We start from the raw sequence: 27,746 nt of genomic DNA, 5'->3' as shown, positions 1-27,746 counted from the left end.
TAATTTCGATTGTTTGTTTGGAATGTCGATCCCCGTTGGTTTCTCCATACTCAGGCTGAGTTTAGAAAGAGCGTCGATCAACACCGTGACAATCAGCCGAGAGAAGACAAACATTGACCGTAATTCATGGGGATCATGTCCGTAATTTGTGGGCTGAAACCCCAAATAATTAAACAAGTATTATTATTTTAATATATATTTTATTTTACATCGCAAAACTAAACCATGCAAAAACAGAGCTAGAGTTGTTCGCGGTGAAACAACCGCATTGAAGACAATGCAACTTCAACTAGCCATTTCTTACCTTGAAATAAAAAAAATAAAAATTCGAAGAGCATCGGGGAAAATATTAATAATCATCCTTATCAATCGCTTGCTTTATTTTATTCGAATCTATGAAATTCACGATTTTTGTTTACAGTTGTTGGCAACTTCCGCGCTAAAAAAGTTATGGCTATAACTAAATTTGACACGTTTTTCTTTTAAGCCCAATAAATTATTCATACATGTCAAGCTCTGTTCGATTCTTTCAGGGCATGTGGCCGTTTTTAGTCGAAAATATTTGTTGTGGGAACACTTTTATGGTACGTATACGGTATAGACCGAACTCGTTCAATGATCGTGACTTAATTTTAAAAATTCAATGTCAAATTTTACCAGACGTGGACTGATGTGGATTCGGTATCGTTATTTTTGGAATTATTCACTAACATTTCCTCGTTTCTCTGCTCTCTCAAAAGGAGTTACCTAGGCTTTTTTTCACGTAACTGTCTCATTAAAAAAAAATATTACATCTAGAACAAGCACCCAAAACACGTAACAAGAGGTCCCAGTTCAGTTGCTTTCACGATACAAGTGTAATACAACTATTAGATTTGAAGTGTCGTTCAGAATGTAATAATAGTTAATACTAGTTGTATGTTCACACTTTACTATCAAAACCACCATTTCGACCACCCATGTGCCAGTGATCAGTGTTTGGGCGAGCGGTCAATGTTTTCAGTGAGCGAGCCAGCGAGCGAGCGAAAAAAAAACGCGATTAAAATGCGGTCGGTTTCCGGTCGGACAAGACCGCGTGGTCGGAAATTAAGCGATAAGCGGTCGATGTAAAAGCGGAAGGTTGGGCGAAATGAGTACTGTATGACCATGTTTCTCGGTCGAAGTCTCGACTGACAATAATGCTGACAATGGACGTTAGATAAACACGCATTGTTTGCAACTGGAAGCTTATCACCCGTTATATCAGAATCGTCAACTACAGAGTATACAGATAAGATGTTATCATTTAAACCCTTTCAAAGATAAACATTATGCAAATATCCACGAAACGCCAGTTGTAGTCTTTTCTGCTAGTTCACTAGTTTCACTAATTTGAGCAACGTTATTTCGCAATTTCGATCTTTTGTAAACCTGGGGTGATGTATCAAGGTAAAATAATAGAGTGTCATGTCATGAGCAAGGCATTTGTGAATATTATAGACAATTTCAATCGTAAACAAAACAGAGCTGACAAATACCGTTCTGGTGCAAAAGTTTCCAACCCAGTCGGAGAGACGGTAAAACAACGTAATGTGGTATTTCCTGAAACCGCACACCGAGACGCTCGTCCACTCGAACATGTCAATGTGACGCCAGCGATAAAAGCTACTCGACATCCAACCGCCACAGTGACCACCGGTGAATGCAGTACATTACCAATACCTGTGGTATCTTGGAGCCGTAACTCCCCAAACACATGTACGACTGACATTACGCCTTCACATATAAACACTCCATACAGCTATCTCACTGCTCCTTATTATCAACCTGGCACTGACTAGTTTCAATATTCACCAGGATACGGAAATATTTTTGACGCATCACAATTCACTTATCCACAAGTGCCGTTTCCATTGTTGCCTGTCACATCATACCCGATGGGTTCACCAATGCCCAATGTTGCCCACACATCTCCATCACCATAACTTGCAACTGAAATCCAGCCGGTGACCAAACCAATTGCCCCGAGTGTTGCACCCCAGTTGCCACCAGTGCCATCCACTGAACAATAGTAAACTAAAGTCTAAACTTCGTTTAAACTAGTTGCGAACGTTTATCTATAGATAATAGTGAGTTATTCTTTATATTACATTGACGGTGTATTACTGATCGAGATTTGTTTATATTAAATATAGTTTTTAAATATTCAATTGGGATTTCGCGGTCACATGACTTTCGCGTTCATCCCCTCGTTTAGGCAATTTTTATTTATTTTTCAAGAAATTTTCATCGGGTTTGTCAAGCCGCAGACTCCATTGTAGAGCAACTAATTCTGTTGTTAATTTGTATCTATTTCAACAGCATTTAAAGTGCTCTATGTAGCTAGTGAGCATTGTTGCAATTGGATAAGATACCGATCTAGGTTTGTCGGTGAGGCAGCTTGATCGAATTCTGTTGTACTGGTACTGCACAGACAGACATGCTCACTTAGAATCTTGATAACGAGTAAGAATACGATTCTTCCCTGGCTGGGTAAACGTGAGAATACAAGTTCTTAAAAATAATACTGGTTAAACTGGTTAAACTTTAGGTTGAAACAATTTATGACCACAAATTTCAAACTAGAACCTCATTGCATGAATATAATTAACATGTAATACTTTATGTACTGTACACAACCCAACTATCCTTATAGAATCATAAATTATGAATTTTGCAGTACTCCAGTATATGTACATTTATGGGAACTTTTTGCCATAAAATATCATTTATACTACATAATAAAAATAACGTCTATGGTTACTGCTTTATTTAAGGGTTTTAGTAAATGGACCCCCCCCCGATTATCCATATATAGCTATACCTCACCAGTATGCAAAATGTTAAAATAGTTGATGATTAAAAGTAAAATCTCTATTTTTGGCCTAACAAATCTTGGTTAATATAATAATAACATATGGTGTTCATGAAGCAGTTCCTGTGCACTTATTTTTTTGCCCAATAAATGTTTTATTTTAGTCAAATTTGAACTCGTGACAACCAAACTGTGTTGAGTTTATAGTGTAACCATAAAGGAGGACAGTTTACCAATATTTTAAAACATACATAAAACACTTGACAAAATTGAACTTGCCCAGGATCCCAAACTGGGTAATGAAATATCCTTGAATTGAAAGAGATTAAAACATTTTGAGTTTTTGTAGCCACAAAAAAAAGTGACAGATGATGACAATAATGATGACAGACTTTTTGGGATCCCTCCCCCTTATCTATGAGCAAGATAAAAAGCTTAAAAAGTACTATGTGCTGAGCCATCTTTTTAAAGATAAATAATCAAGGCATGATATAGATACAGGAATTTGCAAATTAAAATTAATTAAATGAAATTAAAACTACAATTCCATATACAGCTTAAAAAACAAATTGTTTTGATCTTGTTGAATCATACATTGCAAACCTATTCTGGATATGTTGAATTTATTAGGCCGATTAACAAAATTCTGTGTTTCCGGTAACCCTACCTACCCACATTTTTGGTAAAATCAGAAAGTTTATTTTATGCAAATTAGCTGCAAAAATTTTATTTTTATGCAAATTAGTTAAGTTTTATCACATTTAGAAGTCACAACTATTCTGTGTTCGAAAATTTCCTCATATTATTTTCTAAAAATGACCAAAAGTTGATTCCATCATGTGAAAAATAATTGTGTAAAATACACCAATGTAAACAGAAGATTTTGGGGGAAGAAATAAATAAAAAATAAAATTAAAATCCCTACCTACCTACCCAATATTATTTTAGCCCGTTACTGGAAACACAGAATTTTAATTTAGTTATGTATGCAAATGAGGTCATTTACATATTTTTGAAATTGATTCCTGTAAAGTCCTAAACTATACAAATTATAGTAAATAGTCAGGTTTAAACACCTCCTATATTGAATTTGAAGAGTGCTCAAGTAGAAATTAAATTACACCAGACAGAGACGGAGACAGGACAGACAGAGATGGAGACGGAGACGGAGACAAACAGGACAGACAAAGATAAACAGGACAGGACCAGACAGAACCAGACGAAACCAGACGAACGGACCAGACAGACAGGACAGGACATGACATGACAGGATCAGACGGAACCAGATAGACGGACTAGACCGACGGATCAGACCAAATTGGAATAGAATGGATCTGCTCTAACCTGATCTTTGACACATAAAGCATAAATTTAAGTTACTTAATGCATAGCCAAAACCTTTGGAATTAACAATTCCAAACACCATATCCTGAATAAAGTTCTCATAAGACCCATGTACAACAGGCAAATGTAGGATACAGCTGCACGTATTGGCCTTTGGAAATCGAGAGAGCTCGCCCTCTGCACCATCTTTGTCTAGCTCTTTATCATGCAGGAACTGAATTTCTAGCCGTGTTCCATATACCCATTCCTTTAATCCTGTGCTAAACATCAGTATTTGACTTGGTGTTATATTCAGTTCTTCTTCTTCCGCAGCCTGGAAAAAATCAGCAAAATATGCTAATATGTTGCTCTCAAGGTTGTATTTATTCGAGCCAATTTCACTTCTGGTATACAATACAGTCTCTTTGTTTTCAAACATAGCAGCCGTAAGGGGAAGGGCAGCCTCACAGAAAGCAGCTTTGAAACTCCCAGCGTACTGCTGGATTGCTTTGAGAACACCTAGTGTCGATAGTCCGTCTCGGAATTGGTCAAATGCTGGTCGGTTTCTTCCATACATATACCATTTAACTGTGGCAAGAATCATATCTTCCTTGTCTTCTTCATGTGAAACCAATTTCCAGGTTCCAGCCAATTCAATAAGGTTCTCCAGGCTAGTATTTTGATTCAATACATCATGCACCTTGTCAAGATCAGCATTCTTTAGTTTCAGCAAATCATCTTTAACAGTTGAGTTTTCAGGAAGATCATCTAATGTAGGTTTCACATCCAACGAACCAACCACTAAAGCATTGAAAAACTGTTCTGAGAAACAGTGAGGGGCTGGACCTCCATGTACAATCGACATGGCTAACATTTGCCCTGCCATATAGTACTCATTCTCATCAACACATTTGGTAATACCAGAAATTGATTTGCTGCCAGTGGCACAATCTAGAAGTTGTGAATTTACAATATGTTCACTGCAAAGGGTTAGTAGTTCCTTCATAGGACCTCCAGCATCAACTGCTCCTTCAGCATAGCCATCATCATCCATAAACTTAACAGACATCTTATTACTTGCACAGAAGGATTTTCGCTTCAAAGCTCTTTTAACTCCATCAAAAATTTGGCTTCTTGATATATTAAATTTGGAAGTTTTATCATAATTTATTTGGGTTGCCAAGTTACTTAATATATCTTCAATTGGTATTTCACCGCAAGTTGATCCTACAATGGGTGATGGGGTTGGATGCTCTTCCTCTGAGTCTGTGAATTGACTACCATTATATTCATTGGAAAATAATCTGGCATATGCCTCATCTGAATGGATTTGTGTGTTATCAACTGTGGATGGATCTAGAGATTTTTCTTTTGTGAATGAACTACATTGTTGATTAGGTTCAGACCTTACTGCTGATTGAATGGTATTCTCATTTCTAATCTTCTGTCTTTTCTGTGAAATGTTCTCACTTCCTAAGCATGTGGTTGATGTGCGAGACCTATGGAAATCATCATCAGGCATACATCGTTCATCATCATAATTCCTGTCGCCATCATCATCAGTATTTAGTATAGTGTTGAGACCTTCCATTATGTCAACATCACTCTCTTCACATAGAAACAGGCATATCCTTCTGTACTCCTTACCTAGCTCTTCTTTATAGCGAGACAATGTGAAGAACTCGCTATTCCCAGTTCCTGGAATAAACTGTGCATTAGAGCCATCATCTAGCAAAAGTAAATAGGCGACATCTTCATTTATAAAATTTTTCTTGAAAGCCTTCCATTTGATGAGAGCTTTTTCAAGAATTGTAGATGCATTTGCAGTATGTTCTATTTTTAACGGCAACCGTTTCCCCCATTGCTGCTTCAACTGATGTGTTTTCTCGTCAAAAAACATGATACCAATATTTATCGTCACTTTTTTATTATCATCCTCTTCCTCCTTACTTTTCCTTTTACTTCTCTTGTTTCTTCCTGTGTTAGATAGCTTTCGGTAAGCAGCAGCAGTTTTTTCCTCTTTATAAGCTTGAAAACTTTTGACTTTAGGTTTGTCTGGTTCCTTTACTTCTGAAAAAAATACAAAGAAACAATTTAACCCACTGGAATCACTGTTTACTTTCATAGCTGGGGCTAAGTTGTAGTTACATCCTCTAAAGAGGTTATGGTTTTGACGACAAGTTTAGAAAGAATTCCTGAGTTCTGAGGGTATTCAAGGCTTATGAATTAGAAATAAAAAATATATAAAATTAATCCACATTTAAACTGCAAGCAGTGATCAGAGATTATATTACAGAGTTATATTATACCACTGTATCAGTGTCATTAATACATTATTGTGATTGGAACAGACCATGTTTTAATTTATGCAAGCCATGGTTAAATGGAGCATAATGCACTGATTTATGCTGGTAAAACAAACTCAATTTATGAACATTATTGTGTATATACAGTTTAATAAAGGGGAATGTCATTATACCAAAAAAAAAGAGTTCGCTCGAGCAAACATCACAGTTGTCAAAAAATTTCCATGCCTGTGCAATGTAGTAGTGTGTACCATCATGTCAGTCAGTCATACTCCTGTCCAATTCCTACAATATTGCACATGAGATATTACAATAATGCATACTTATTAGGTCACATGGTATATGGTCATCTGACATGACAGTAATATCTTGTGTTCAATGGCTTCAATATTGAACTGGTTATATACAACAATACTCTAGATATGCTTATTATTTATATCACATGACCTTATATGGTCATTGTAAGGCGTATCTAGTTGTCAAATAGCTTCATTGCTGCACTATTGCATTGTCCCATTTGCTGGAGTGTTTGATATATTACAGTTATGTAGATTAATGATGTCACATGAGCCCAAACCATTATTGTTGATGACTATTTGTCCCGAAAACTAGTTAAAACTAAACCCCAAACTAATCAGGTTTGCGCATTATTCCTGGGCACCCATGTACCATTTTTCATTGCAATACGATGATAAGTTCTCATGTAGTTGGTGAAAAAGATGAAAATTGCTAATATGTAAATTAGGTGATTAATATGCACATATTTCAACCCAAACTTAATCAACTCTATACATCATCCCATTCCATAGCATCTGTGTACCAAGTTTCATCGAAATGAAAAAAGTAGTTCCTGAGATATCAGTGGAACAGTCATGGGAAAGCTGAAAATTGGCTAATTATTATGCAAATTAGGTCATTAATAAGCACGGATTTAAATCAAAATCAAATCAAATCTGTGCATTAGCCCAGGGCATCTATGAATCAAGTTTCATCAAAAACTAACATATGGTTCTTGAGATATCGGTGGAACGGACAGACACACACATACATGTACATACATACAGACACACTAACTCCCATTGTGTGCTTCACACACAGGAGTAAAAACAGTACTATGTTTATAGCAATAACCAATAGCCCAAACAAAATATTATGTTCAAGGTCACTGCGCATGTCAGTTAGAAAATTGAACAGATCCAGTTACTTTTTTTCTTGGTCTTAGGTACAGTGAATTTCATGAAGGTATAATATTTTTTCATTGAAAGTTTTTTAAATATTTCAAAACCGTATTTCTTGTGATATAAGAATTTCAGATTGGATAACTGCAATTATTCGCAATGACAATTATAACTCGTAACAATGACGGCAGAATGTTTATTTTGAAAGAAACTTGCTAAGAACATGAACGTTAATATTTTTGCCGATTTCAAAAACCATCAGCAGTCGTAACAACTGCTCGTTCACTGAAGAGCTTAAACAGAATGTCTTATTAGCATAAATTAGCATATGATTCGTACGCGTAGTTCCGTAACATATTGATTTCGCTGTTGTTTTGACACTCTTGGTCGGTCATGTGATAAAAAGGTTATCGCTTGATATGACTTATTCATAGAGTTGGTTGATACTCATGGCATCATGGGATGTATGAAAAAGTGATATCAGGTGATAACCTCATATTACCATGAGTTTTTGTACGTTTCCTTCAATCATTTGCCAGTTCACTGCGAAACATCTGTTAATGTGCTGTGAGTGGTCAAGATGTTTTCTACCATCATTTGAAATTGATAAACAATTATAGATACTTTATATAAAAAACAGACATACCATCATGAAATTCACTATATTGTGTGTTAGAAAAGTAAAATAAAAAGTTGACGAACCCACGAACCCTCTAAGCTTAATATACATTTGGCAAACATTTTCTCAGTCAGAAACCCAAGATTATTGGTAAAATTTGCCAACATGAAATACAATCTTCCTTCATTTTGTATTTAAGTACACCTAATTCAAGTTGTTTGTTTTTTAGATGAGATGACTACATTTCTCATTGCCAATTTCGCATAGGTGAATACTGCCCAGGAGCAGTACCTTAGCCTGTTGCTGTTGGAAACATGAATATTTGTTGTTACTTGTTGAGCCATTTTTACAATGTGTGCACACAGTGTTCATACAGTGTCCATGTGACACATGCACACAGCAGACACACCTGGCACAACAAATGCGTTCCCTTCAACTTAATAAATATTTATAAATATCACAATTCAAAATGAATCAAGAAGTTTCAGTTGGCCGATGGAGCATTGTCTAATGGTGTCAATGCCATTGCGCTGATTGATTTGGCTGATTGATTCAACCACCACTGAAATTTATAAATATTTATGAAAAAATGAAGGGGACACCTTTCTTGAAAATAATCTGCTTTTTAAGAAATTCAAACGCGCGCTCTACGGACACAGTGGTGCTTTTTGAAAAAAATAACACAGTCGAGCATTTTTTCTTTAACTTACTCTACGAGGAGAGACAATATCGTTTCCCTGGAAACAACGATTCTAGTTAATCACAATAGCGTTACACGAGTATTTTGTGAATGACCAAATGTTGAACTTTTGGGTAACTCCACAGGGAGCCCAGGAACTATAATCAACTGTAATACGCAGTCTCTATGAACGGGGGGGGGGGGGGGTATCGGCTGGTATCTAGTGTAAGAAATAGACAAGGGATGAAGGCTCCAGCCAGCTCACATTTTTTAAACTCGAAAAAACAGGCCACGCCTCCAACGGTGTCCTGCGTTCGGACTAACCGTTAGGAATTCCTAAATGGAGTCAATTTGTGTAGTTTTCTTGATTTATGCTGCATGCTGCAGATACCGGTAAAATGTAGGTAAGGCTTTGGCGAAATTCGAAGGAGCAACTAATATTCTTCAACCTGGTATTTTTTTTAGATTTTATTTTTTATTTTTTTCGTCTGTTTTTTCGAGTTTAAAAAATGTGTAACAGTGAATAAGGTAGAGTTGACTTTTCAGAACTCAGAACCCAGAACCTCAGAACTCTGAATCTGGAGTGCGCCCTCAAACGAAGAAATTAAGGTTTGTGAATTACTAGTAGTTCTTGTTTTTTATGGGAAAAGAAAACATTCTGAACTTAAATATAATATTTGTTTAGACCAAACAAGACACTTCGTGATGGGCTTTTTTCGCAGTCATTAATATTTACAAAAATGTGTGTTCACTATTTTTTATATACTGGCTTGGCAATTCCCATCACCAATTAGACTTTTAGATTTAGACTTTAGATTTTTTTCAACAAATCCAAAATCACTCTCGATAATTTTGTTTACTTCACATTTTTACTATGATTACATTTGAAGTTTTAATAATTTTAATGGGTATACATATTTTAATGCATACCTGTACACTTACAAAAATACCCCCGAAATAAAAGAATTTAGAATATAGCCTTGACAAAAATGCATTATTTTTATTTGTCCAATATGTTTTTCGATCTGTGTAACTTTATATAGAAATCCTAATGAGATTTAAAGTTCAGTTCAGTTCACAACTGACGGTTTTGCAATATTAGAGCTTGTCAACTTGTCCATGGAGGCTGCAAGATTGTTCTTATAAATATTGTATTCACTACAATTATTTTGTATTTACATTGACCATGAGGTCCACAGTATATTTTTCTTACTGATGTGACTACAGTGACTGTGTGATGTACTCGGCAGTTTTTGTTGTTTTGTCGATTGTTGTCAGTTGTTTGTTTTGTGTTCTTGGAATTTTATACAAAAAACAACGGTCAAATACGTATATTATTTCCCGGCAGGTGCATTACGCAGGTCGGGTCGCATCGGGTCGGGTCAGGTCGTCGGGTCGGGTCACAATTTAGGTTGCAGATAATCCAATTTTTGCCATACAACATTATATTTTCACATATTGTTTATCTGAACTGCTTATCTACCGACATTTAATTATTTTGTACGATGTTTTGGATTTTATGAATGAAGTGGCTATTCGTCCAGTTCATTTCCAGTGTACGCTGCTATGTGATCGTTGTTAATTAGTTGAATGTTTTGCTAGTTCTAAGATACAATTCTATTTCGTTTCAAACATGAATCTCCGACCATGTCCTTCCAGAACGTACAAATGTGGTCTAGCTCCACGGTGCATCCTGGCCTAGGCTCGGTGTACACCCAGACCGTCGCTGACAGCATGGACTATTCCATAGCTGATTGGGGGGGGGGGGTACTCAGTATGACAGGAGACGTTTTTTTCCTCTTGTTGTCACATTATAATTTCTCCAAATTCCAAAACTGAACGTCGCTATTTGAATGCGATTGTTAACAAACCTCAATAAACTCATTGCTTTTTCAAAACGTTGCATGCTGGTGATTATCTGATGGGAAGTCTGTTTGAAGATTTAAAATTCAGAGCCCCAAAGGTAATTGGGTCATACTGCATTAAATGTATTAATAAAAGCACCCACTCACTAGACTATTGAAAAGATGCAAAGAATTTGAATTTTACAAACAGCCAATATAATGTTGTCAGGCCAACAAAAACAATCAATATGTAACGAATAAATAGATAAATGTTGAAGCAATGTTGTATGTGTAAATCCATTTTAGTGATCAATTCGAGATTCAAAGCACCTGATGGGAACATTAATGTTTTTATGACATCCAAGAATCATTGATGTATACTCTCAATTGCTAAATTAGCATATTGTGTAATATTTATTAAGATATCCTGATACTTACAACATAAATAAATTGTACTTGTATTCACGATAATTCATACATCTGCATTCGTGTGAATTACTGTGTAATTACATACACATACACAATAGTTATATCCATTCATCTAACTTTTAAATTATTGTATATGTTAGGGGCGTTTTTTTAAAAAAAAAAAAACTTGTTTCCCTGATTACAGAATTCCGATAATCTGTAAGCGACACGAATCATTTACTGATTAAAATATTGTTATTTTCGGCAAATAATTTGTAAATATTTTGCATTTAAACCCCATTTTTAATTCTCTGATAACAGTTTAATTGTTTTTGTTTGTTTCGTTTCGTTTCTTCGATTAAAACGAGCAATGTTACCCTACAATTATTTCATTCTAATTGTTGACGTTCCTTCATGCGTTTTGTCTTGTTGGGTCCTCGGCGACAATAAAAGTAAGTAAGCACATGGACATGGGATTATGAACACATCGTATATTCATTTGATATATAGGGTTTACCACAATTACGAAATCTTATTACTGGCACACGGGGAGTTAGGGGGAGTCCCCCAAGGCGCATTCTCCCATTCAGCCCGCCAAAAAAAAAATGATAAATGAATTGACAAACCAAGCCCACCTTCGACCACGTCAATAGGAACGCCCCCCCCCCCTCCTCACCGAATTTCTTGATCAGTCAAAGATGGCGGACAAACCAATCGACCAATCAACATTCTGAAAGTTAGGTGCACCAGTTCTCATGGTCCCCAATTTGCATGAGAAGTTTCAGAAGTCTAAGTTCAAGTTCTCGGTCGACAAAAAACGGCGGAAGAAGAAAGAAGAAAGAAAAACTTAAAAACTTGATCATAAACAATAGGGTTAAAATTGACTTGGACCCTCATAAGCTTCATGTCAAAAGTAAAACAATAAACCAGAATTACAGAAGAAGTAAATAAATAAAAAAAAAAATAAGCAGTAATAATCAAAAAGTATAAAAAGCCATACCATACTTGCTCTATTAGACACCATCTTTTAATAGAAGATTACCTAAGCAATAGTAAAAGTCCAAATTTACTTTTATGGATCAGTAAAATAACATACGCAACAAAAAGTTCAAGAACGCTTCTGTGCTGGGTAAGTTTATATCGCAAAACTAGGCGTTGGGGTGTTCTTTTCGTCACATAAAACGAACTGACTAAACAAGCGGAATTGTTATTGAATCGGACAATGATAGCGTTGTGTTTTCTTGAGTTGAACAGACGTGAGGTATAATTCAAACTTGTTTATTTATACCCAGCATGAACATCAATACGTTGTAAAGCAAATACTTCTTGATACAAGTAACCTGTAGAATGCTGTGTGGGTAATATTTTTATATTGATTTTTGCTGCATTTGCAGCAAATAGTTACCAAACAATGAGAAATCTATTGGATTAAATATACCTCTCAGGTGGCTTCACATGCATAGTTCAAGCCTGCCTAACCGGTGCTTATACCAGGATTTAGTTACAGCTTCATGTTCCCAGTAATCGCAAGAAATTGACATGACAATAGAAATTCATGAAAGACTGGCACTCCCATGCAATTAACAGCGAGTTAAATTCTTGGGATTGAAACATATATTTTGAAGTCACTGATGTAGGCAATGAATAACTTAAAGTTGACATAAAGACGAGGTAGTTTATGATTTAATCAGTGCTCAACTAGAGGCTGAAATTATAATTAATTTGTTTATTTCAATTTCTCCTGAAGTCAAATAGAATACACTGGTGAAACACGATAGTACCCATGGGCGAAAGGATGTTTTGGGGTGTAGTTTACATTGTGTATGGAGTGGTAGGGTCGGGTGTAATTTGTTCATTTCCAACTCTTATGAAGTCACGTAGAATTTCACTTAATTTATTTTTGCTGACATGTTTTCAAGCATTACATGTGAATCCAATTTTCACTGTGATGTGTCTCAATAGAGTGTGAGGGAAATAGCATTTTCACTGGAAAATGTGTTCAGGGGGAAAATGTTTTCAGTGATAATGAAGTATTATGACAGAACCCCATACCCTCCCCGTGGCTTTCATTGCGTATGGAAGTTATTTTCACGAGTGATGCGGTGTATCCTGCTGCCGTACTTTCACGAGCGAAGCCACTGGGAGTGTATGGGGTTCTGTTATTATTACATATGTCCCATATTTGATTATTTCATATTAAAGAAAGAACGTGCAACAAATCGGGATAGAAATTTAGGTCGGGGAACCCAATTGCCCATTAATATGCTCCAAGACAGTGCTGCGACCTAGCAACGCGTGTCAGTGTAGAACGCGTGTCACTGTACGTGTGAAAATAAAATAATCAGACGTCTAAACTTGAGTCATTGTCCGAATAAATACTGCTCAAATTGACTAAGTGTTCAAAACGTCATAAAAAAGACGCCGCCGACGATGCGCGTCGCACAATCTTTTTGCTAGCTGTCAAACAACTTGTCAAGTCAAACATCTACGCGCCAAAGTGAAAAGGCTGATTTTACTGCGGGTCCAGGCTGCGGGTGGATGTTCAGAGAGCCCTTCAAGATTGATAAAACTCAGTTTCCAGGTGGTCAACATACATTAAGTTCTCCCAATCCTAGTATTCTATGTGATGTACATCTAACATGCCAAAAATGAACGATTGGTGAACGATTTGAACCTGACAAAAATAGCAGAAAGAAATGTGTTTACAAAATAAAAATAGTGATTACTTGATTTAGATACCAGGAAGGGGAGGGGGTAAAAGAAAAGTTATATAACATTTTATTATTCAATAATTTATTAAAATACATAAGTTTGTCCAATTCCCTGTGACACAACACCTCAGACATAGCTCATTGTACTCGGTTTGAGTGTGGGTACAAAGTTACTATTTGAATTTTTTATATCTTTTTTCATTAATGAGAAATTTGACCCCAAAGTTAGAGTAACTGTTCACCAGGAATGGCTTTTTAACTCTTCTGCGATTTTGTTTTGGCTTGACTGATTTTGTTCAAACTTGATAGGCAGATCGTACCATCACTAATTGGAAAAACAATCCTGACCCACCGCTACCATGGCAACAGCCAAAATCTGTTTTTTGAATACTTTTGCCCCAAATTTATTACCTCCTACCAGTCTTGTAATAGCAGTGGCCAAATGATCATGCCTTTTATTCTGGCTACGTTGCGCACTGGTAAGAGATCACTGGCGCCGACATTGTTACACTGTCAACGTAATCCCAATTGAACGTTGAATAAAATCTAAATGCTGCCTCCAATCTAGAAAATACTATCGCAAAACGGTTGGAAATAATACATTTAACGGCTGAATACGTCCTAGCAATAAAATAAAGTGACTTCTAAAGACTGAATGTTATTTTGCGAACCTCGTATAAGGTGCCTGGTTTTAGTTATAAACCGACGTTAGCTTCACGTTCATGTCCTACCATGGTAACAGCCGAAAACATATTGCTTGTTTTTTACCGGCTTGTTTTCATTGGCAACCGAAGTATTTTTATTTTGTAAATAAATGTTCGTCTGCTATTTTTATCCAGTTTAGCAACATTTTTTGCATATTAGGTGTACATCACATGGAATACTACGATTGACAGAACTTGGTGTATGTTGACTGAGTTTTATCATAGTACGAAGTACCAGGAGGTTTCTGCTGGCGACGTTGCGGCGTTACCCAGTTCCAAATAAAGATTACCAACGCCAAATGAGCAACATTTTAACCGGTAATCAAGATTCATTCAATCCACGGCTAGCAAGCAACATCAGAAGCGAAGTTGTAGCATGCAGTACTAGTAAGTCATCCCGTCAGTGGAGTACCACAGTAGCGCGGCATGCTTGCCTTCAGCATTGTATTCAAATGAATCACGTGGTGTGTCGTTCTCGTTCAAACCCGGAATTCGATCAATAGGGGAGTTTCAGTAAAAAAAACACATTGCAAATCATGCAAGTTCAACATTTTCAAACCAATATACTAAAACAGGAATGCTCAGAGTGCAAAAGTATGATAGTTATTACTTTCCAGTATACACATCTCTGTTAATACTATCCCTCACATATTCTACTCCCAATTACTCCTGCGTATAATGGACTAGCCTTTTCATGTTGACATTCAGACTAAAATCATGTGACAGGCTGTTAAAATTGGCTGTTGCATACTCTTTCGCCGGTCTGGGAAATGTGTTTAATTAGCTCTCATTCAAGCAACAATGCAGATTTCCCAGTGGGAGTGAAACTATTCGACTCTGCCATTAAAAAATAGGGGTGTTTTCAGCAAAAAACGAATAACCCTGGAATGCACACAAAATACTGAATTTCGGAACAAATCGTGCATTACTTACAGCAGCAGAATACCACAGAAATATCAGACGAAACATGAAAACACTATATATTGTATTTCGGCCTGAACCCTCTATATTGCAATTCAAGGAATTAACCCCTTATGTGCATCCATTTCCCACCTTGGTATCACCCACCCCTGAAAACAAAGAAGCGTTTGGTAATAAAATATGGATTGTTAAATAATAGTTTCATGAGGAGTTGACATCGTAGAGAGCATAGAAAGGAGGGTGTGTGTAACGAGCATCAGTTGCGAAGCTACCATAGGAAGGATTACAACGACGGCCTGAATCGGGCTTCTCACGACAGCGCTTTGCCTGGTTAAAGTAGTTGTTAACGTTAGAGCGGCATTTGTCTTGGTGACAACTAATCTGAGAAGTGCCAAACACGTGTTGGTACTCTAGAATATATCGTGCCAAAACGTTCCGAAAATAAAACAACGCTAATGATTGGCGCATACAAAACGAAACGTAACACTGTCGTTTCATATTAGAAATGACATGCGACTAACACGAGACAGAAATTCGGTGGGAATTTAGCGGTAAGCAGACAAAGTATCATGAGAACGCAATGGGAAACAATGTAGCGACCGTTTGGAGATAGCATCACGGTTGCTACAGAAACCGATCTAGTCTCTCAGGGTTCAACTCGTGGTTATCAAAACAATGTCTCAAGTTACAAAATAACTTAGAACACATCATAAAAAAAGTAAAATTTTGCATGTTAGATAACTGCGCGCGACAGCTTCGTGGTATCTTTCTGCCATGATGCATGATGCGATGATGCTCACGCAAACTTTCCAAAAAAAACTGGTAGTTTAATACAGTATATTATGATTCTAATCGACGTAATAATCCCGTGGTTATCAAGCTTTTTATTCATTTGAAGAACAGATCGTCAGTTTATTTATATGTATTTATAACGACAATTATATGTGATGAAAATTGTATGGTTAATAATAAAATTACAACATTTTTTCATAGAATAATTTATTATTACTGTCTAAATTGTGACCCGACCCGATGCGACCCGACCTGCGTTATGTACCTGCCGATTATTTCCACTTTGCAGTATATCGTAGACAGTATTTGTATACTTTGTTCTCCACAGTATCCAGCTTAAATGTCGGATTTTTCGGAAGCATGAGATTGTAATGTAAATTTCATTCATTAATGTTGTACGATGACGCTTTCTCCGAGTCCCATGTTGACTATGTTCCGGCCCGTTTACTTACTGTGTAAAACAAAAAAGCAACCTAAAAATTAGTTGCCCGTGTCAAAGAGAGCCGCAGAGCCAAAACAGCCTGTCAGCCGTCGCCGTCCACAGCAGCGATATAATTTTACACATCGAAATTGAGAATCGCAAGTGTAGACCTATTGCATAGAAATGAACATTAAATACAGCTATACCATCCAGCAATCGAATCATCAATCTTCATGAGTGATGTAACTGGTATTTCCATCCATGTTGTGGGGAGATTCATTTCAATTATTGATCTTTTATTCATAACCATGTTTTCTTCGTATTTCATTTTTTGCATGTAATGCTATGAGAAACTAGCACACCCAGTTGTAATTTGGCCAATATGTGTTCCGAACGTCGGAGTAAACACCGTATTCGTAATCGGGCAATGAGAACGCCTCCCGCCCTACAAATTGTTACTTGACGCGATATTGGCAATTGGCAACATTGTATGTTTTTGCGCTCGTTTTGAGCAGTTGCTTTCCAGTTGTTTACGAGTTAACATCTGTATTACGTTGTTGTTGAAGAATAAACGAGATTGAGTTCCAGTTACATGACGTGTCCGTTTCAGTGTTCACTTCCTTGACTGAGAAGACCCGAACCACCCTTCCCCCACACATGTTGTCAAATTCGCCCGTGTGCGTATTTTCGTACAGTGGTGTAAACATTGCTGCAGTCAAAGACGCGCTGAACAGGAAGTCTGGTACCATTTTTTGGAGAGTAGAGATCCATTTATACAGGGGACGCTCCAGTAAGAAATTGTTAAAATTGCCCGATTGGCATATCAAAATCCTGTATTGAAACAGAACATATTCTGTATTCACTAAAAAAACAATGTTGTTATGTTTCTAGACCTACAACGAACTCGAAACAAAAGAAACAGTCCGATCCCAACAACCTGCGTCCTTGAAAATAGAGTCTTATCGCCCTTGCGTTTCCGAGCGAAAATATGTGGATGCCAAAAACGACCGATTTATTCATTAACCCCGATTTCTTCGTCTGGGGGCGCACTCCAGGTTCTGGGTTCTGAGGTTCTGAGTTCTGAAAAGTCAACTTTACCCAGGGGCATTGACGCTGCAGTTTGGCGTCTTCTACACCGATTGTGCTGGGACAGCGCTTCCGGTGACGACACAACGACCCGGGGGGGGGATTGGCACGAGAGGGCGCCATCTGATCTGAATGGAACGTTTCGACGTCAGTCGTCTGTAGCTCATCGTCAAGCAACAACGTTCCGTTTACGAACAGATAAAATAATTTCTGCCATTCCTTTACAGAATAATCCTCAACAAAACTTTATAGAAACATTTCAAAGACAAATACAGGCTCCAAAATTATGTCTATTTCAAAACAATTCAACCAACAACCAGTTTGACGCCACAATTTCTTGCTGGAGCCCGAGTTCTACGCGTGATTTTATTGCGTTCAAATCTGTTCCATTTCAAACTGCGCATGCACACACACTGTGGTTCATTGAAATGCATACTAATTAGGTAACTTGTCACTGATAAAAGTCACTGAAATCATTTTGAGCAATTTTGAGCAATAATACTAGAGTGAAATATAAACGTGCCTCTGCATTCTCCATGAATTTCATAACTTGCTATGATCATGGTAAAAAGAAAACCTGTGTTTACTTTCAATAGTTAGCTGGAGTCTGATCGAAAATGTGTCTCAAAAATTCTAGTTTTGTCGTGAGGTAATAAAAAACTGACACAAGACGATAACTATGCCATGGCACATATGGGCCACCGTACTATTAAAACGCACAGTCACGCCGTTTTTAAAATGCACACATCATTTTAAACACACACGCCACGGCCTCCAATACGTACGTAATTTTGAATTATTAGTACGTTTTATTCTAGTATACACAAAATTATAAATTTAAATTCCGCGCCTCGCAAGAGGAGGCACAGGTAGGTAACTTGTTACGCCATATTTGATGGGGCTCGGCAGATATAGCCAGTTATTATTGATAATACTAGTGATTATAAGTTTTAGCAGCTCAAGGGCCAGCACAGCAACAGAAAACAGTTGACATGAACACACTCTTGTCAGTGAGTCACGTGGGTTTCAGTAGCTTCAACGTCGTTGTCCAACAGATGCCGGTGTCACTGTTCTCCTAGTCGACACACAATGCAATGCAATAAACAATATTCCTGGTAATACAACTGAATATATTATTGACAACAACATCTCTCTTGGGACTAAATATACTATTAGAGTCTGTAATAAAAGAATAAATATTACACCTGGGTCGATTACACGGAATTATATTATACCAGTATATTGATGGTGTTAATCCATTGATTTGATTGGTCCAAACACAAAATTTGCATATGCAATCCATGGTATATTGGCTGATAATGCACGGCTAAACCAAGTGGCCCTGTAACATGAATTGACTACAGGTTTAATACGGAAATACATAAAACCGGTATTATTTGATTTTTAGGGAAATATAGTGGTTGAATTTTGGAAGAATATTGAAAAAAATACTGAATTAAAACATCTGAAAAGTTATATAACTATAATATTGCTTTTTGTTAATGGTGGGATCCAAGTTGTGAGCGTCGGTCGTTGGGTGCTTGTCGTTCGCCACACAAACCTAAACCACCGTCCCTCAACACCGTGAGGTGCCTACACGAACGCCAGAACGCTATGTTCTCAGTGTTGTTACTTTGAGATGGATTGCGAACTTCCAACAAAGAAAACATGATCTTTAAGTACAAGATATAATTGAGGGATTTAATGACAAAAATGCAAAAAACTACGAGTCACAGGCAAAAATGTATGCCACCAATAACAACCGGTGTCCGGTAGCGGCAGCTGACAAAATTGCAGTGCACCCGGGTAATTGCCATCTGTTTCAAAAAACACGGGACAACGCAGGATTCGACGACGATATATGGTATTGTAATTCTTCACTATGGGTAAATAAATTACAGGAGATGATGAAGGTAATTTCGAAAGCTACAGATTTGTGCCGAGTGTACACCAACCACTGTATTAGAGCGACGGCGTGCAAAGTCTTTCGGCCGGAGTTGAGACAAGGCATATCATGTACGTGTCACAAAAACGATGCGAAAATCCGATCTTACACCATCAAACTTACCCCAGAACAACGACAAAACTTGTCAGTCATACTGTCACAAAACTTTGGTTATACCAAAGGTATCCAGGTCAGATGTTGGAACTGAGGTCGCTGTGCCGGTCGCCGTACACACAGGGGCTTGTCGACTGACCGCGAAAGCCCCTTGGCGAGAACGAAGTCAAGGGGCTTTCGCGGTCAGTCGACAAGCCCCTGTGGCCGTACATGATACACCGCGTCCCGCCGCGTCTCAAATTTCGGTCGAACCAAGTACCGCTGAACGTCAAATATCCACAGTTACAAGTAGTATGATGAGTCACAAAACCGGTTTATTTCACAACTGTACTTTCAATGGGCAAATTACAGTCCAAATTGTACAAAAACCGGAATGAAAATCCGTTGTTTAAATGATCCAAACTGTACACGACCCTGTATTTCAAATCGCGTTGTGCGTCAGTAAAAGGTCAGAAAGGTCATCCTTTGTTATGCTAATTTGTGTGTTTATGCTGCTCTATTCAACGTGGATATGTTTCTTTTTTATGTGGAATAAAAATTAGTTTGTATTCAATTTGAACTGTGTTGCGCATGTAATTTTTGTATGCATTCAGCGTACAACTACATACTATTCTTATAAATATTCATGTTCAAGGGCCATAATCATGATCTTTTAGTAGATGAAAGTAAACTCTTTTTTTACTAGTTTTATCGAATTGTCAATATACTGGTATAATACAATAGCAATAACCCCCGCCGAAGTTGGGTATACCACTTGATATTGCACAATTCACTCCATATATGCACTCGCCTGCGGCTCGTGCATATATGTCGTGAATTGTGCAATATCTCGTGGTATACCCGCCTTCGGCGGGGGTTATTGCTTAATTATACGTTTTCCCTTTTCCTAGTATGAACTAATAGCTTTCTTAAATGTAATAGTGTTACGGCGCTAAGTCGTAGTGGACATGTGCTGAAATGTGGAACTTGTCCCCTCGCTGTTCTGTAACATTATATTTTATAATCTTACTTGTAGCTTCGAGATGATTGCCTTTCGCGGTGATTGGCAGAAACTTGTATTTGAATCGAGGTTGAGATTCTAATGTTGTATGTGTCATAACAATCGGTATTAATCTGGGAATAACAGTATAATTAAAATGATACAAAGTATATGAAATATATAATTATATGCATAAATGATACACACTAATGAGAAAACGCCTTTCGCGTTAAGTGTTATTTAAGAAAATATTTGTTCACAATTTTATAAACTGGCTTGGAAATTCCAACCACCAATACAAATTTACATAGTTCTGTTCAGTTTGCATATGAACTATCCTCTTTTTAATACATACACACTCAAAATATTTATCATATAACCTGGACAAAAGAAAACATTATTTTTCCATGTCATGAGACATTTCCTCTATCTGTGTAACTTCATATTTTAGTATAAGGTAGTAAAAAATTGTATATGTTACCTATCCTAGCTAGTTTCTAGTGCACCCTCTCATATTACTTGACAATAGTCTACAAATATTTTGTAAGCTATAAAATTGGTATACGTTAACTGGGGTGTAACAGAAGTAAGTAAAAGTTACATCCCAGTAAGTATTAAAACAACTAAATGTTTCATTGCATCTAGTATTTAAATTGGCCGTAAAAGGGCTGGAGGAGAGAACTCAATACTTACTGTCTGTCGATTACTGAGATACAATGGGTGACAGCCACCTGACTCAAGGTGTTGACGGGATGACAAATTTCGACTTTACCTTTGATATAGCTCTATAAAATTCACTACAATGAGTTGAATCCATGTGGGCATGAAAGCTGTGATGTTTTTTCAATAAAGAAAACTTACTACGAACACGTGTTTGTATATCCATTTTCAACGCATGAAACCCCCTCCCACTCCCCCACCTTCACGAACCCAGATATGTCGTGTATTTTGTTTGGATCCTGACACCCGCGATTTAGCGAGGGGTCACTGTATTACTAATGTGTTGTAATAAAACAAAATAAAATTAAGAAATTGCAATATAAAATATTCCGTCAGCGACAATAGAGAGGTTTAGTTACGCGTAATTACGCGTAAGTGATTCCAAGCGTCTGGTCTACACGTACACGTACTGTCAGTTTCGGCGTCTGAGTTTAGTTGCGCGTTGTAACACGCGAACCTTAAAAAAGAAAGCGTATATCTGTATGTCGCTCAGGGCGCCACTACACTGTGATTTGACGACAATCAGCGTGCACGATCCCGTATAATATTGCCAACTTTTGCTGCTTTTGGTAAGTATAAATTACAAATTACAATAAAACTAGTATATTTTCGAATATAACACTTACCTATTGTTTTTTTTCGGCATAAAAACCTAGTATTTTATGTACCCCTGAATATTTGTCCGTCGCTCTAAATTCGTATTACTTGAAAATGTTGTTAAGAAACATACGTTTTATAAAGCTATTTATTTTGAACCTAGGATTCCACGATTTTAATTTTTATTTTTTAATGAGAATATATAACAACTGGCTGTGGACTATTCATACTTTTGCATTGCCTAATGCAACTAAGAAACCAGATTATTGGATTTCAACTACATGTACAAATTGTATTTACAAATATAACTAAAATAAAAATATTTAATGAATCTCTTACTATATTTGTATATTATTTTCAGAGATAATGGATATCATTGATCTACTTTTGTTGGCTAATGGTTTACAAGATGAGGATCTTTGTCTGTTCCCACTCCAGATGGTGCTAGAATTGATGTTCTTTCACTGACCAATAATCAATGTCTTTCTATGTTCAGATTTGAGAAAGATGAACTCTTTCGTTTGAAGTCTGCTCTGAAAATTCCGCATAAAATTGTAGGTCCAAACAAGACTGTGGCAACTGGAGTGGAAGGTGTATGCGTCCTACTGAGAAGGCTGGTTTATCCAAATCGCCTGGATGATTTGATACATATATTTGGTCGTTCAAGAAGTGTACTCAGCATAATATTCAACACTGTTCTTAATCATATTTACGATAATTTTGGACATTTGCTGCAGTCTCTGGACAAGTACTGGTTACAACCTGAATCTTTGCAGTTATTTTGCAATGCGATTCATGAACGTGATTCTCCACTCACCAACTGTTGGGGATTTATAGATGGTACAGCACGACCTATATCAAGACCAATACATTACCAGAAACAGGTCTTCAGTGGACATAAACGAATACATGCCATGAAATTTCAATCCATAATTGCCCCTAATGGGTTGATAGCTCACATGTTTGGGCCATTTGAAGGTAGACGACATGATGCTGCCATGTTGGCAGAAAGTGGTTTATTGGAACAACTTCAACAGCTGAACGCCCCAAATGGTGACCCATACAGTGTGTACGGTGACCCAGCCTACCCTTTGCGACCACATTTACTATGTCCATTTAAGGGTGCTCTTCTCTCTCCTGAAGAGAGAGAGTTTAACAAAAAGATGAGTTGAGTACGTGAATGTGTTGAATGGGGTTTTGGCAAAATAATTAGATATTTTGGTTTTCTTGATTTCAGAAAGAATTTAAAATTATTTTTACAACCGGTGGCAAAATATTACTTGATAGGAGCACTGCTCACTAATTGTCATACATGTATTTATGGGAGTCAAACTGGCACCTTTTTCAATGTACAGCCCCCATCTCTAGAAGAGTATTTGTCCAATGGCGAACAATGATTTTAGAAAAAAACTTTAGCTTGATAACTATGGAGAATTTTGATTCAAACAAAAATAAGTGTAAATTTTAATATTATGAAATTTAGTTCAAGAGATAGTAAGTTTAGTGTACTTGTTTCAGTTATAGTAAATAACAGCTATGTTGTAATCATATACCATTCATTCATAGTAGTGAATGCTGTGTTAAATAAACCACTATAATATTTGTGTTATTTAGTTTGTATGTGATTCTTTATATCTACATTTGTTTTCTTAATTATATTCATTGAGATCAATTAAAACATTCCTGAGGTAAAATCGAGACAAAAACATTTTTTTAATTATCGGTAAATTTTACAATTTAAACTATTTGAAATGAAAATTATACATTAAACGATAGACTACCAATATAAAAATGTATCTCAACTGCACAAAGTAAACACAACAATTAATCTAAGAGGTTTGTTTTAAGTAATTCAAAAATAATATTTCTTTCTCTATTTTCAATTTTAGCATGTTCTTCTCTTTCTTTTCGATCATTTTCTAGGCGTTCCTTATCGAGTTTAAGTCGCTGTCGCTCTAACTCCAACTCCTCTCTTCTCAAAGCAATCTCCTCTCGCCGGAAACTAGCCTCATCATCTTGTCGTTTTTGAAAAAAAGACAAAACATCAACCATGGAAGCAGAACGACGTGTTTGTTTTGGTGTTGATGGCATAGATGTTACCTCATTATCATTCTCAATGTTGCCAGCTAAAAGAACAAATAAGTTTGAGTTACTGAATGTGAACATTAAACAAAAACAAAAACTTGTTTGAGTCACCAAACACAATTCCAAACATTGAATAATTTTAGCTGATTATTTAGTTTAACATCATACAAGGCAATCTAGAAAAATAAATAAAAATGTGGCACCTACATTTTGAGAGGAGAAGTTATGGCATTTAAAATCAAATCAAAGTTATATCTGAGAAATGGTAAAACCATTTAAATTTTGAATAAAATAAGTATTCCAAATCTTCTCATATTTGTACCAAATAATCATTCAAGATATAGTTGAGGACTAATAAAAGTAATATAAACACAGATACCCTTGTGTAATTAAATAATAATAATAATGATGGGTGTGTTTCACGGTTAGTGTTAGTTACGAAAATATTTGTTCACTATTTTATGAAATGGCTTGGTAATTCCCAACATCAATTATATATAATGTCACACCATGTTAGCAAAATTTTAACTACTGGTAATTCAAAATCACTCTCGATAATTTTGTTTGCTCTGTATTTGTACTACGGTTGCATTTGAAGTTCTTATCATTTTAATGGTGTGCATATTTTACCGGTAATACATAAAGGTACACTTTACAAAAATACTCATGGTATATTAATTAATACAACCTGGACAAAAGAAATTGTTACTCTTCTTGTTGTAAAGATAACGTGTTACTTCATGCGGAAACCCTATAAAATGAGATTTTTAAAAGGGGATTGTCACTTGTCCCTGGGGCTGCAAGTTTGTTTGTTTTTTTAATTATTCACTGACATTTATTCTGTAGTAACATGTTCATGTATACCATATATCCACAGTATATTTTGCTTACTGACTTGTCAATGACTACACTTTGTACTTGGCAGTCTCCAACATAAATATCGGATTGTTCGGAAACATAATATTGTAATGTAAATTTCATTCATTAATGCTGTATGTTGACGCTACTTTCCGTTCCTACCTGTTATCCAGAGACTCGTGTTGACTATGCGCAAAGCACCAGGCATAAACAGTTTTGTGCTTGTTGTCGTGGGTAACTTTTCAGGGTTAGGCTACTCTAAACTTGAATCTGATCAAAATAGGATTCTAGTTTTGTTTTTGTTTTTCGTTTTTTCCCATGCTCGATTCACGTACGATTGACGTTCAAATTGAAATACCCATAATTTACACACAAGTTTATATATATCATATTTTGTGTTGGAAAAATAGGGATCAGCCTATTTCTTTTGGAGAAAATCATGTTTTATAAATAGTCCCACAGTCTCGATCACGAAGCCCTGTTCAGCATTTTTGGGAAGATAGTGGAGGTGGCTGCTACGATTAACACAACAATACATTGTTTTCGGTATAAAGAATTGCGTACTTGATTTGCAGTAACATTTCGATTAACTTCAGTATTATTACTGTCACTCGCACCTCAAATTGTTAAAGTGTGAGAAGCACACACTTTTCGCAGTTTGACAAGTCTTCATGTTCTCATCTGTGTTGGTGATAATTTAAACTATTTTATTTCAAAATTCCACACCACCACCACGTCGAAAAATATCAGTGGCGATGGAAATATCAAGTATAGATGAGGTGCGAGAAAGAGTCAGTTTCCCACTCCAGTATCATTTTTTTAATGACAGGATATTTTATCGTTACATTTATAATGAATTGTTTAGTATTTTAATAAATGTATCATATATTACATTATATTATGCCCACCAATTCATGTACAGCTCAATAAATTAACTTGCATAAACAATTAGTAGAAAATTGCTAATACATTTTTTTATTTACAAAAGAGATTCCACAGCATTTTACAATTGTTTTTTTGAGTGGTACAGTTTAGGGATACAACGGGTACTAACTATTATTAAATTCAAATCTATACCACACTGTATCGTTCGCGGACGAAACTTCACCTGTGTCCAATATAAAATAACTGACTTTGCGTAATTAATATGAAAGCGATATATTACAATGTAAACAAATTTGCGTAAATAGAAAAGCAGCGCACTAAGTAAACGATCTTAAAACATACAAGTTTGCGTACAGCACCGTCAGAACTAATAACAGTTTTACAAAATCGACGCGCGAAGCATGAAAGAAAAAGATCACTTAGGTAACGCGCCTGTACTAAACATAAAAATCATAAATGACTTTCGTTGCATTTGACAATGATAAACTTACCGAAGAGCCGTGTTCTTCCCGATTGTTTTCATCGCTAACATTGGTGTAATGACGAAAGGTAGATTGAGACGCGACTCCTGGACACAGTGTGATCCAGACGAGATCAATCGACTATTTATTCGTAATCTTTCGACATCCAAAATGTTGTCAATTATAAATCACCAAGGACTGTGAGGGCGCTTTATCACGACCAGGGCGCTGTCGGCGCTATCTCACAGGGAAAGAAAGATGAATAAATCACAGTACACATGTACTTCATTGACTCTGCAGGTCGGCGTTCTTTCAACACGATCTGACGCATATCGCGCAAGGTGTGCCGGGAGTTTGTTCGAAACTTCGAATGTTTAGAAGTCAATCGTCGGCCCGAACTCCGCACAGTTCGATGCGCGTGACTTATCATTACTGCAGAAAGCAGCTTTGCATAGAACTCATTTGCATATTCGAATATGTTCGAACTACATGACCCTGTCGGCTAACAAAGTTATGCGTAAGCAAATAACACCGAATAAACGGCAAGGTAAAGACTATGTCTAATTATAGTAAATACGTACTGCGTGCGTGACTCGAACCGGCGCTCGCGTACGGCACCTAATCGCCTAGCTTCACGCCACTACACGTCTTCCCCTCGGCCACCGGGCATCCCAAAAAGGATGCTTAATAACCGAGCTTATTACGTGCAGAGAACGTGAAACCCGTCCACGCGATACGCGCCACACAGCATGGCCAGAATGCGGCAAAGGCCTTCAGATCTGGCTGTAGTAGGATGGTGAAAGTAATGGTACAGCATTTTAACAGTGAATAAGTACTGAGAAATAATTTTTAAACTCATAGTTGCTGTCGACATAGGAAGTAAAGTAAGCAAATAACACCGAATAAACGGCAAGGTAAAGACTATGTCTAATTATAGTAAATACGTACTGCGTGCGTTACCTTGCCGTTTATTCGGTGTTATTTGCTTACTTTACTTCCTATGTCGATAGCAACTATGAGTTTAAAAATTATTTCTCAGTACTTATTCACTGTTAAAATGCTGTACCATTACTTTCACCATCCTACTACAGCCAGATCTGAAGGCCTTTGCCGCATTCTGGCCATGCTGTGTGGCGCGTATCGCGTGGACGGGTTTCACGTTCTCTGCACGTAATAAGCTCGGTTATTAAGCATCCTTTTTGGGATGCCCGGTGGCCGAGGGGAAGACGTGTAGTGGCGTGAAGCTAGGCGATTAGGTGCCGTACGCGAGCGCCGGT

General features: G+C 36.8%; 1 pseudogene; it reads left to right on the top strand.

The window, feature by feature from the left end:
• Positions 1-21,799: 21,799 nt before the first annotated feature.
• Positions 21,800-23,577, top strand: LOC102805935 (uncharacterized; annotated as a pseudogene).
• Positions 23,578-27,746: the final 4,169 nt, after the last annotated feature.

This window comes from Saccoglossus kowalevskii, chromosome 13, assembly GCF_978046115.1.
Source record: "Saccoglossus kowalevskii chromosome 13, keSacKowa6.1, whole genome shotgun sequence".
Lineage (NCBI taxonomy): Eukaryota > Metazoa > Hemichordata > Enteropneusta > Harrimaniidae > Saccoglossus > Saccoglossus kowalevskii.
Note: the sequence above shows the minus strand (reverse complement) of the source record. Positions and strands in the feature narration are given on the sequence as shown.